Genomic DNA, 13,295 nt, shown 5'->3' with positions numbered 1-13,295 from the left:
CGATTATCATTCTGACCACTTGATAATCAAAACTGCACGATAAAGAGTATATATTTATAGCAATAACATTCAAACGAATTTCATCTCACCAGCACTACCTCTGTAAGTATACGAAACAACTCAACTGTTTGATAACATGATCCTAAGATCAACATCGCTTTATGTTGTAAGCAATGGCTGTTTTCACGGGAGCGAAAAATACCAGCAACTTAAGCCACATAATAAACTAATAAGTCGTGATACAAACACACATGTTATGTTCAGCTGGGAAATTATTGCAGTGTACGTCGATAACCTCTGATATGATTTTCATGTTTTGTCACTGTAAAATTTATTTGTGAGCCATTTGCACATTTGTACATTTACATTGAAACGTCTGTATCACTACAAATAAGTGTTCTCAGTAATACTGGGTTCGGATTCTTATCCGGGCATTTATGAATTTGTTGTTCCATTACCTCCAACAGTTAAAGTTATTGGTAAACGTTTCCCTGAATAGCTTTCCAGTATTAACTGCGCACATAATAAGCATTACGTATACAACAAAATAAAGTCCAATTTTTTTAATTTGCGTTTATAATTTTAATGGTTTAAAAATTGTGTGCTTGTATGAAATATCAATTAAAATATAAAATTATGTGACAATTTTCATAAGAAACACTGCGTATTATCTCGAAAAACGAATGTGATTATATGCAAAAATAACCATAGCCTTGTGTTGTACAAAGTTATATAATCTTTCGTGTGGTATAACAAACTATTTCTGGGAACTGGTTTTTTCTGTGAGTCGGTCATGCGGAGCGAGGGACGCAGTGGTATGACGGTGCTCTCTCAGCTCGGAGCACCTGGTGCGAGTCTCTCTCTGGCTGGCAGCGTGATTTCGGTTTTCTGTGAGTTTTAGAAATATTTTAGGTCAAATTTCCGAGATGGTTACTTACCGTAAGCCATGATATATTTCTTCCCCAGTGAGTGTATGTGTTCCAAAAGACTTCACGTTGTCGGCGAGACAATTAGTAAAGTTTTTGTCACTAAAAAAAAAAAAAATCAAGTAAAATAGCTGTGGGATACATTGTCTCGTTCAACTTGTCTGTGAAATTTGAAAGTTCTGGAAAGTAGTAACAACGGTGGACCTGCCCATTTACACAAACTTCGCTTGCAAAGCAAACACACTGTTGACGTAACAACAGTTCGCGAACCACTGGTGACAAGTTAGGACTCGCTCTCGCATTGCAGCAGGGATGTTAGACAGTGGCTCAACGAACCTGGTACAGATGTCACTAAAAGCTGGTATCTGAAGAAGAAAAACTGGTACACTCCAAGATCTTACACTGACAAAGATCCTGTAGATTTTGTTTCATAGATTATATATATATAGGATATATATATATATATAATGATATTTATATAAACTGCTTTAATACGATATATACTTTGGAAACATAAAAGGTTACACAATTGTCAACAAATAAAGTATGATAAGGTTGGTAACCTATTTTTTATTCAATCCGCACGCCATGACGGCAATACGGCATGGCGCTGTGATCAATTTCTACAGAACTAGCTTCTGAAAATATAAGATGGCCATAAAAACTTTAGCACCTAGTATGAATGGTTTTAATTAAATTAGCACTTAAAAATTTCTCTTAAAATGCAGTTTTATTAAACGTGTACAGATGGAATTATTAAAACGCAACTATTTTAATTATTCGTCCACGCCTAATGTTAATTGGTAATGCATGGCGCATCGCGTATGGTCGATGTTCAAAGTTGGTATTTCTGCATACCAGCACAATTTATACTTGGTACATGGTACAAGACCCTGAAAAATGGTATGTGTACCAACAAGTTGGTACGTCTAACATCCCTGCATTGCAGGGACGACGTGTGGCAGGCCACTTTGCGTGGGGCGGTTGTGTCAGGAGGGGGAAAGGGGAAGTCCTAAGAATAGCAGCCCTCCCCCCCCCCCCCCCCCGTGATCAGCAGGTTGACTTAGCGGAGTTCCGGGAAGGACCGTGCGACAGTAGGCATAGCCGAGAGCCAGGTTTCTCGATGCGGCGACGTAAGAGGGCCATGCGCCAAGGAACCAAGGGCGCAGATCTGTGGAATTCGCAAGGCTCCCTCACCTCCCCCCTCCCCAGCGCAGCCCGAGAGTTTTTCCCGCGGGTTTTAACCGACACACGTCACATCTGGATAGGCTGCTTGTTTTTTGTGTGGTTCCCGCATTTAGGGCCTATATGCACGCAACAAGCAGAAAGCTGTGATACATACGTAAAGATTCCCATAAAACATGTTTTTGACGTTTACGTTCAACAACCCAGTTTCACAGGCGCGATTTTGTAAACGCCTTCCCCCCCTCCCTTTTTCTTCATTGAGGGGCTACGAACGCAGACGATGCTACAATGTTTAAACTCACAGCTGGTCTCGAAACCTTTCCGCGAAAAAATACAGTACCTTAATGATCATTCCGGGGGGGGGGGGTAGGGGGGGGGAGGTGAGAGAGAGAGAGAGAATCCAATTACTGAGACTGAGACCTAGATTTTTCCCACCGCTATATAGTAGCTTCGTAATATATGTACTACTAACATACGTAGCTATATTGATCGTGAGAAGTAATGCGTAATCTATTATCGGGCAAACAAATCAGTGAACATTAATTCACTTTTGTTTTGGTAGCTCCATATTTTGTAGTGTGGTATACCAGAAATTTTGCATCTTCTACTAATTTTTATAGAACATTACTTTTTTTTTTGTTACAGAACAGTGTTAAGTGTTTCTCGAGCTGTTAAAAATTTTTATGTTACTAAGCATTTAGTCGTCAAGTAGTTGGATTAACGTTATAAAGCAAACACTTCTGATTTGAACCCCCCGTTCGAGTTTTTTTTATTGTTAGTAGTTACGGGCGCACCCGACAGACAGCGTCACATGGTTCCTGTCTCGCCAGGACGAGTGCTGCGCTGGGCCTCGTGTGCTCGACAGCTGGCGCGCACCAGCGCGCATGCGCCGCGCGTGTGCACGCATCACAGAATGCGTCTCGCAACTCGACACGCATCGCGCCACTGTTTACCTCGGCGACGACCCACTGCTCCAGTTTAGTCGGCAGGAACGGGGTTTATGGCGTCGTAAACACCACGCCGGGGCTGTTCTCCACTCCTGACGGATTGTCAGGAGCATTTGTTTCAAGGCCCCAAAAACACTGCTCAAGATATCCGAGCGGGGGTCTGTTTTCGAAACTCATTTAAGAATAAGCTGAGGGCGGATGTGTGGTTTCTGTCTCCGTATTCAGTTTACAGATAAATTTAAAGTTGTGAAACACCCAGTAAAGATTTTTGAAAGCACTCACGACACTTGCATTACACCTTTTTCTTTATTTCTTTGTCATATAATTTTATGCTTACCACCCAAGTATCATATTGCCCTATGCACGACGAGAAGCCTTGCGCTTACAGGCGATACCGCGCTAGAACCATCAGCGAGCGTCGCTCTTATCATCCCAACTCTATAACACAAATGTACACCTTAAATCCACCTCAGCGAAATGTGTCTGTCACTGAAATTCATGCCACTCTATGAATTTTCAAGTCACCATCTCAAGTGACTTGTTCAGCCGTCAAGTAGTTGACCGTGCTTTCACTGCAGTCACAACTAAATTGGCAAATCAAAGATTCGTGATAAATAAATGGCAGTTGTTTTTAGACTAGACGTAGTCTTGTGTAAATCAATTTAGCTCAAATTTTATGGCTCTTTAGAGGTAGAGTACCGATGGTCTACCTTGTTTTCTGGTCAACAGTATTTGCCATAAACTTCAACAGCTGGGAAATAAATTCTCCTGGTACTTATTTCTGTACCTCGGGGTTTTAATCATAAACTTGACCATCGTTTTACGTTCTTTATATTGGCATACAACCGTAAGCTCTCTACAATATGTCAAAAATTTGCAGCGTGGGGGTATCCAGTTAAGCATACCACCAGGGTGCATCCATGCGCCACCAAACACTCCTACTGATTATCCTACTCATGCAAGCGAAGTGTATGGGGGCACAAGAAAATCGTGTGTGGGGTCTTTGCTAGAAAAGACAGTTAAGCAGAAAGTGATAAATCATAAATACAAATAAAGAACATGAGTCGCACTTAACAACGTTATAATTTCGCAAACTTAACACATATACATACACTGTCAACGGATTCGATGCCAGCTAGAGGCATGTGCGTAGCAAATACAAATTAGCATACATTTAATGAAGTTTATTCCCTTCACAATGATTTTCACTCCTTATGTCTTTACTGAGTCCTTACTTATGGAAAAAACTAGGGTGAACCTTGTGCCCAAGGTACTCTGATTCAACAAACAAACTACTACTGCGTATCTCTTACAGTCGTACGAAACAACAAGCAATAAGCAACAAGTTAATATTCTTTCTCTCTCTCCGTTACAAGTTGAATTTCCTAGGCATGCCCTGGATCATGCAGTATAAAACAGTCGCCTCTGACAATGGGGATAGACATTTTCTCATTTTCTATGCGAAATTATGACTCAGTTACCACACACTATAAGAGAGGAGAGAAACCAATATTCAAGTATACGTGCGTACGCATTACGTTACGGCCCGGAGGCGAGCGAAGACCAAAATCATAGTGAACATTATGTCATTACACACGTGATTCACAAGACGTACGTTGCTGTTAACAACTTTAGGAACTGACTCAATATACATACAGACTATACGAGCGGTCCAAACACGTGTAGGGGCAAGGAATTATGTACTACAAAATAAACCAACACCTAATATAACGTTAATTGTGCACTCCTCGAAAAAAAACATATTAAATATCTATTACTCATAGAGAGCGTAGTCCCGCGGACAGAAATGCAAGCCCAAGAGAGAAGCGAGGGATCGGTTACATGGTTTGTTACAGCTACAATTTTCAGTGGGTCTCGTCATGATGACATTCACTGCCAAGGCTAGATAAGCGTAATACAGAGAAGTGCTCAAACAAAATATGCTAGATCACGGGGGGTATGCCTTAACCAAATGGCTCCGGTCGGGGGTACAGCTGGGAGGAAAAGAAAGAGGGCAAAATCGAGGCAAAACGATGCGTAAAATTACGTCATACGGAGCTGAAAGCTCTTATGAAAAAACAAATACAAGGGCGGCATCGGGCACTTAACGTGCTTACTTCTAAACCAAAAGCAATCAAAGCGTGGTCTGGATGCCGTTGAAATAAGTTAAGAGTCCACTGCCGACAATGCAAGTCGCGCAGCAACTAAAGTCAAAACCACATGCAGGAGGGAGTAAGCAAATGCTTCCAGCACAAAGAAAAATAAATTAAGTGAAGGTCAAAGTCAAAAGGGATGGCTACATGAAAATCAAGGCTGGCAAGCATATTTAATATTTACGTTACTCGCACGGCCATCGTGTGCACACACTAACTCCGTCTCCTGAAGAATTTTACCTAGACGAGCTGCCCCTCGACCGGGCCAGAGACGACCTGCTTCCACCAAGAGAGACCCACGAAATAGACAATTAAAAGTTATACGCGCTCATTTATACTATTCGCTAGATGGCGTTGCAGTCGCTACAATTGAGGAGAGGCTAGGGGGAAAGAAAGGGAAGGGGAAATTGGCACCTTGAGGCGGAGAGGGTTTAAGAGGGGAGAAGGAAAGGAAGGCTGCGGCACGGAGATGACGTCACAGAAGCGCGGCGGGCGCTTCAAATTCACAAATTTTCGGTAGAAAATAGTTGAGCTTATACGTCAGGCACTATTAAAAAAAATTGAAAAACATGGTATTTGTGACATAGTGTCTTATGCTTCCTAGGTACAGATACAGAGAATAAATCACATGAGAGAGTTTTTTATTTTTCTTTCACTGCTGGTGTAGATATTTTAATACACTTCTGGTTCTGGCACTCTAAAAAGATGCCTGGCTTGTGGATTCTAGCCGATTCGAAGGCGAAGATTCCACCGACATTTCGGTCGAAATCGCATAAGCCATCTTCAGGGTAGCAGTTACATACTGACCATTCGATCCTTATCAATCTATGGCAAATTTAGTTTAACTGTTTTGAAATGCGGATTGCTTGAAAATATGTGTTTCATTTCTTAAACTCGTTTACCTAGCAATTGCTCAGTGTCAAATGTAGCAGCATTGGTCAACAGGACATATATTTAAAATAATATGAGTGTTGTTTTTAATAATTGGCGATAAATATATAATTTATAAGCTGTTATATTGATTTTTAATTATGTCCTGTTAGAAAAATCTTAACTACCACAACCTATCAGCGTATTTTAAAATTACCTAACTTTAACAAAAAAAATTTCATCTAAAATTTTGTTTGTTTTAGAATTGTTATATACTTTATTGTATGGATTTATAGACATACTCGCATAAAAATGCTGCGCTCGTATTGGTTATTCCAGATCCCTGTTCTGTCTGATAGGTGTGATTTTCTTACGCGTGGATCAAGCATAATTAAATGCTAGTACAATGAACATGTTAATATATTTTGTTTGAAAAAAAAAACATTTACAGCCCATTATTGATGTGACGAATTTTATCATTAAGCAGGCGAGATTATATGTCTAGTGATATATATTTTTTTCTACTCGTCGAAAGGATGCTCGATGTCGCAAACAAACGATAGGAGTGGGTGATGTATCATGATGCATGATTAGAGACGCGGATTACGACATGTGTTTACCAGCGCTTTTGAAGGTCGTGGAAATTTTTTTATGTCCCCTGTCGGTAACGCTGGGCGAAAACAGTCGTGAGTGATAACACGGTTTGCCGCTGGTGACCTCCGCTTCGTGCTGATAACCAGCTGTAGGAGTGAGTCTTCAGCTGTGCACCCTTCACCTTCAGAGCATTCATGTTCAATCTTCAGCTTTAAGTTATTCAACTTCAGGTCAATCAGCTTCAAGTCCTTCACCAGCTGGCCCTTCAACTACAGAGCCTAAATGTTTAGAGCTGTCATATTCAGTCTTCAGCTGTAGCTTTGAATATATATACTGTATAGAAGTCGCGAGTGGATAGGATTTACTCTACGTTTTTCAAAAGCGTATGATGAGCAGCTTGGGAACTTCACCGCTGCAGTGCGCTGCCGTAACGCCCTGTATCGTCTTAGTTGTTATTTACACGTTAGAGCGCAGCGCTGTCGCCTGCTGTCATTCCCCGCACCCCTCATCAATCATTCACTGCAGCTCAACGTCGTTCAACAGGAGGGGGAAGGGGTGTTTGAAGAGTTCGACACTTGTCCGCTAGGGACCACCACAAGTCGATGCCCTAGAGATGGTGGCGATTGCGGCGGTGAATTAACCAACTACCTCAAAACCGTATTAGAAATTTTAACCTGGGCTGGCGACTTCTATACAGTATATATATTCAAAGGCTGTAGTCACTTCCAACGTCAGGTCATTTAGTGACAGGTCCTTCAATTTGAGCCTCCAGCTGTATAGGCCCTTCACCACCAGAGCCTTCATATTCAGGGTCTTCAGATTTAGGCCCTTCAACTTCATATCATTCAACTTCAGGTCCTTCAGTAACTTGTTTCAAATTCGACAGACATCACTCGCAAAGAATCATATGATCTTTGTTTACGAACACAGACATCCACACGAATTGGTTACACATACTGTTGACAGAATGCACTCCGTGCATGGCACATGCTGTCTAGGGTAACCAGTGTATTTTTGGCCATACATTGACAACTTGGGAGGGTCGTGGGTATATAATTTATGTTCCTGCAACCATGTTTGTTGATGTGCAACATCTTAGCTCTCGGTATACGGAATTTTCTGGGAAGTAATTTCTTTAATGCGACGGAAATCACGTGAAACGGTAATGTGTAACAAACACGGGTCGGTGCTGCCATCTGTGGCGGATGGTGCTAACCAAAGTTGACAAAGACAAAGGGACACTTTTTAGTATTAACTGTTTAGTGATTTTTACAAGAGGGGCAGTATTTTAATAAATACTCCTTGTCGCAAATCAGATCAAAAGCCGGTTTTTAGTAATTTTTCCAAGTCTCTGACGCTTTTATCGAAGCAGTTTCATCACATAGTTTAACATTTCGGTTTGCTAATTAAATGATCCAATAGTCAACGTAGCTGTTCTCGCAGCTTATTCTAGCAGCGGGTGCGGAAACTACGTGTGATTCGCTACCGGAAATGTAGTTGAAAACACAATTTGGCGTATATTTATCCCACTCGGAATTATTGTAAATAACCCTACGTTGAATTTAATTTCCGAGTTTAGTATTAATAGTGTATTTTCACCACGAGAGCACACGAATTGGCTCGTCACCTAGGTTAAATGTTACATAATATGTAATGATATATTATATCACTGGTGGGCACTGAAAGACTCGCTCACTTTATTTTTTTTTTTATCTGCGCTTATTCCCCAAATAGCTTCGACGTGAAATCTACGAGGCAAAACTCTTGTCGCCGATGCGTAGCCTTGCGTGTCCTATCTGCCGCATCTCCGCCGTGGCTGACGTCACGACTGGCTCACTGACCTAGTTTCATGAGCTCGCGGGCAAATATTTGGGTTCGTGGATTAGGTTGGATCGCTTGGGGAGGTGGGGGGGTTCCCTCCTGGGGATACTGATTCTGTACGGAACAATAACACCCCTTTCCCCTTCTCATCCCTTCCAGTGTTACACCTCCCCTTATCGGTGACGCGATCAGACCTTCCCCGAGCGGCTGTTTTGGGTCAGTGTGTTAGCGGTAATTTTTTTTTTTAAATTTTTATTTTTTCGGCTCGCGAACTGCGCCACATCGCGATATCAGCGAGCGTCCACTCGGCTGATCCTCTAGCAGATTTATTGGTCGGAGAACACCGCAGATAGGTGATAAGAAAATGATACGTGCCTAAATGGGAAACGGAACTGCGCGTAAACTAACATGGCTATTAGAAATGCTTTCAAATATTTGACCGTTTAAATAAAATAAATTACCTTATCCGTGACGGCTGAATATTTTTTTTTACGGTGAAGCAACGCATGCCAAGTGAAGATATTACGTTTGCAAAAAAAATAGGTTGTCTGTAAAGTCGGTTTACGGACTATAGTTTTACATGACAACGTCATAACAAAACATTGATGAAATGATTGCATACTTTTATGAATAAAATTCAATCATTTTTATTACATTATCACTATTTTGTATGGATACAAAGAAGAAGTGAAATGAAATCTACATTTTAATTGATGAATTTACTTTTATTTGCACTCATTAATTCAAATATGTTTATTACTTTAACGAAGATATTATTTTAACTATAACTTTTATACATGTTTGCTATTTAACTTCTTCCAATCTGTGTTATTCTGTTAAGGATAGGATGATGATAGGAAAAGTAGGAAACGAATGGGAGTGTTTCAAGTTCAATGTGCCTCGAAAAAGTCAAATCGATGGTTGTTCCAATCGAGTGGAGGAGAAATAGATGCGGCGCAAGCGTACAATGAGCGTAACGGGACACAGCGTAACGGAACAATGTGCGTAACGGGACACTTCTTCGTGCGTGCAGCCGGCGTTCATCGATTTATTAGACGTTGTCACGTCAAAAAAATCACTGAAATATAAATAGGATTTTTATTCCAAAGTTTTAAACAAGAAACTAAAAATTATATCCGAGAGTTCTTTTAACTATTCCATTTATATTATTTAAATTTTCTGTAATCTAAGAACTGTAAGCGCTACTTTTGCTCCTTTATTTTTTCTTTGTGTTGGTTCTGAAGCTTTGAAACTTTTGTTACAAAATGTGGTCATGCCGAAAAGGTAGCTGACATCCCGGTCACGTACCTAACTGGTAAAAGTAAATGATGCGCATGCGCAGAGCGAGCTGCACGTGAGCGGACGTGACGTCGACCTGCTCGGTGGGCGGGGCCTCGCGCTAGCTAGTCGGCCAATCCGCGGCGGCGTCGTGCGGGCACGGCAGATAGATGACTTGTGATATCGCGGGATGCGAGATTCCGAGTGACGTCAGAAATTTTTTTTTATGATCAGTTATGCAATCTTTTTTTCCCATGCAGCAGATGCAAGAAAGGATAATTTTATTAACACTTTTTTTTTCTGTTTCAATCATAGAAACGTACCTATGTTACCTTTAAATGTATTTTTTGTTATATTGTCCCACTTGCCTAGTTGTTTATGAAAGGAAATCCTTGCATAACCACATTATATTATTGTTTTAGAATATTTATGAGAGAAAAGTTTTGTATGAATGTGGCGTAGTGTTATGTTTGTGAACGTGACGGATATAAATGTGATGTTTTATGAAGGACCTATGTGGCTGATAGTGAGTGTACGTAATGTTGTTGTGTGGTGTGGGGACGACAGAAGGGCCATACCTATCCGGACACACACACTGTGTGCAGAGCTTTTGAAGAAACCACACCATTAAAAAAATAAAAAAAAGCTCAATTTATATTCTAATGGTGTCTGTTTACGAAAGGAATTTAAGAATGCGCTTAGGGTGGATGTGTAGTTCTGTTTCCGTATTTTGTTTTTTTGAAATGAAATTTCTCAGGAGAGTGATAACGCGTGTCTTCAGAATATTTTCAGACACGAAACGCCCGGGAACAGATTCTTTGAAAGCACCCAAGGGACTTGCATTACACCTTTGTCGAATGTTATGGTTACAGCTCAGATCTCATAGTTGCTCTATGCACGACCAGAAGACCGCGCGCCTAGAGGCGACACCGTGGTAGAAGCACCAGCGAGCGTCACTTACACACACCCGGCTAGGCGGTAATTAGGGCCTGAGGAGGGATGATATGATACTGGAGCACTGTGTGTGTGAGGGCGCGAGGGGCGAAACATCAGTACCTCGAGAACACTCGGCAGTCTCCGCGGTAACGTCCGTCACGTTTCCCAGGGGCGCCTTTGGCGCAAGATGAGTGATGTGGCCGTTATAGCGCGGCTTGTGTGATGCGGGCACGTTTTGATTTATATTGTCACTTGGTTCAACACGTGACTATATAATATATAGTCAATATTATAGCCTACAGTTAAATTTTGCATATATGAAATACGTTTTCCGAGATAATACTGAGTATTTCTTACTAAAATTGCGGCATTAATTTATATTTTAATTAGTGTATTTTCCACCATAATTTAAATAAATATATAATAGAATATTCAATAATTGGACTTTATTTTGTTATTTATAATGCTTGTTAATATGCGCGGTTAATAGGTACTGGAAAACTATTCAGGAAACGGTAAACAAATAACTTCAACTATTGGAGTCACACACAGTATAAATGCCCGGGTAAAAATGCGAACCAATTATTACTGCGAACACTAGTTTGTAGTGCTACAGTTGTTTTCATGTAACAATAAGAATTTACAAATATCTGTATTTTTAAATTAATATTTATATTCAATTTACAAAAAAAAATTGTTTTTGTGTACTTATGGATGCGTGTTAGAAGTTACACTTACTTGTCGTAGTTAAGAAAAAAAAACTAACTTCAATTTTGCATGCAAATAATCAATTGAAATCAAATAACGTGTGTAAAAAATTTAAATTTGGTAAAGTTATCGAGATTAGTTTAAAATAATAAATGAAAATCAAAAAAATTCAGAATGTTTATTCTAATTTTTAGTGAAAATAAATTTCCCTATACGTACATAAATTCACTTGAAAAAAATTATAAACTCAATTTAATCACTAATATATTCTATAATATAAAAATGAATCGTAAAATGTGTTGGTAAGCGCATAACTCAACAACGCCTGGACCAATTTGGCCAATTTTTTTTTTTTAAATGTTCGTTGGAGTTCAAAGATGGTTTTTACGGCGAGAAAAATTAGAATAATTTCCGGAAAACCCCTAAAACCAGCCCTTTTCTTTTTCCCATACAAACGTTTTCTAACTAAAACGAGCACTCATTGTTGTTTAAACAATGTAGGTATGTTCCTAACGTCAAAGAGTCAATTTGCACTTTATTACCTCTGTATAAAGTTCAATCATATCTATCAAAACAGTGTGCGTTGGAGCACAGATAAACAAAAAAAAAATAAACCGAAATCGAATAGTTCAATTTGGTCGGCTTCGCGATATCATTTCATTTGTTTTACTTTAAAAGTCATCAGTTTTCAAGTCATTACATCAGTCAAACAAAACCAGCGTTACCAAAAGTATTTCATAAGTTTAAGTTTTTATTATTTCATTTCCCTATTTTAAATACGGCTTGAAGGATTTGACTCCAATTCATATAAAATTTAAAAAAAAATTGAAAAAACAACAAACTGTCAATGTCAGAGTTTTTTTTCTTGGATTTTAGGTTACCTACCCTAATGAGTTTGCTTTTGTTAACTTATACACGAAACAAATTCTTACCTATATAGTGTTTTGTGCAGTGTTTATTTACCTATGATCGCTAATTATTGCATGTGACAAAATAATTTATAATATAGATATGCCTCCTATTAGACGAATCAATTTAGGTAGAAGAACCCGAAATGCTACAAATCAAGCTAATTACCGATCTAATCATGCACTACAATGAAAATAAAAATTATTATGTTTCACATGATTAACAATAAAGAGATTACTTATTTTTTTATTTATATTTCTATTTATATGTTTTATTTAATTATATTTCTTATTCACAACACCCTATCACCAGGGTGACGGTTCTGTTCAGGAGAATTTTTTGCCCTGACTATAAAATATGTAGGAACAAAAAAATGTCACATTACAAATCATTTCGACAGGACTTTATTGCAATTTAATTAGGCAGTACAAAGTCTGCCGGGTCAGCTAGTTCAGAATAAATAAATGTTTTTTTGATGATATTTATTAAAATTCAACATCAATCACTAAAATATAAGATTTAAAAGCACATATATTTTATTTTATTTTATGTAGCCTTTTTCTTCATCCTGTGAAAGTTCGGTTGCATGGTGTAGTTGTTTGGCAATGCGCCCGAAGGAGCGGGCCGCGACGCTGTGTAAGGTGTGTGAGGTGTGTGTGAGGTGTGCGAGGTTTGCGAGGTGTGCGAGGTGTGCGAGGTGTGTGAGGTGTGTGAGGTGTGTGAGGTGCGTGAGGTGCGTGAGGTGTGCGAGGTGTGCGAGGTGTGCGAGGTTTGCGAGGTGTGCGAGGTGTGCGAGGTGTGCGAGGTGTGCGAGGTGTGTGAGGTGCGTGAGGTGCGTGAGCGGGAGACGTGACGGAGCAGGGACGTGACTGTGCCGCAGACAAGCAGCAGGAGCGGGCCGCGACGCTGTGCGAGGTGTGCGAGGTGTGTGCGAGGTGTGTGTGAGGTGTGCGAGGTGTGCGAGGTTT

The 13,295-nt window shown here is 39.9% G+C and overlaps 1 protein-coding gene across 4 annotated transcripts in view; it reads left to right on the top strand.

Annotated features, from left to right (window-relative positions):
- Positions 1–13,295, top strand: part of LOC134533159 (3',5'-cyclic-AMP phosphodiesterase-like) — a 779,555-nt gene that overhangs the window by 747,806 nt on the left and 18,454 nt on the right. The gene's annotated exons all lie outside the window — the stretch shown is intronic.

This window comes from Bacillus rossius, chromosome 6, assembly GCF_032445375.1.
Source record: "Bacillus rossius redtenbacheri isolate Brsri chromosome 6, Brsri_v3, whole genome shotgun sequence".
NCBI classification, from domain to species: Eukaryota; Metazoa; Arthropoda; class Insecta; order Phasmatodea; family Bacillidae; genus Bacillus; species Bacillus rossius.
The sequence above is the reverse complement of the archived record's forward strand: the minus strand, read 5'-3'. Positions and strand labels throughout refer to the sequence as shown.